Source organism: Arachis ipaensis, chromosome B03, assembly GCF_000816755.2.
Source record: "Arachis ipaensis cultivar K30076 chromosome B03, Araip1.1, whole genome shotgun sequence".
Lineage (NCBI taxonomy): Eukaryota > Viridiplantae > Streptophyta > Magnoliopsida > Fabales > Fabaceae > Arachis > Arachis ipaensis.
Window position 1 is genome coordinate 116609603 of NC_029787.2, and position 537 is coordinate 116610139.

Below are 537 nucleotides of genomic sequence, written 5' to 3' on the forward strand. Positions count from 1 at the left end.
AATAAATTCGACTACAAATAGAATACAAATTCTAACATAAATCACATTATCTTTTTTTTCCTTCTTTTCCTTCCCCTTGTGTCCCTTACATCGAAATTAAGCTGGCTTTGAGAAGTGAGACACCATAGTCCATAATATAAAGAGGAGACCAAAACTTTAGTTCGATTACTTCTTGCAAAAAATTGGCAATGCTGGGTGTGCCATGTATTAATAAATTCGACTACAAATAGAATACAAATTCTAACATAAATCACATTATCCTTTTATCTTTTTTTTTCCTTCCCCTTGTGTCCCTTACATCGAAATTAAGCTGGCTTTGAGAAGTGAGACACCATAGTCCATAATATAAAGAGGAGACCAAAACTTTAGTTCGATTACTTCTTGCAAAAAATTGGCAATGCTGAACCATTTTGGTGTGCCATAATTCACTTCTATTTTCGTGCAAGTAGCTCATTTGGAATGAGATGTTACAGTTTCTTGCTTTTTTGTTGTTTACTGTCTTTTTTTAATAAAGTTTGGTAGGACGTGTATTCTGAA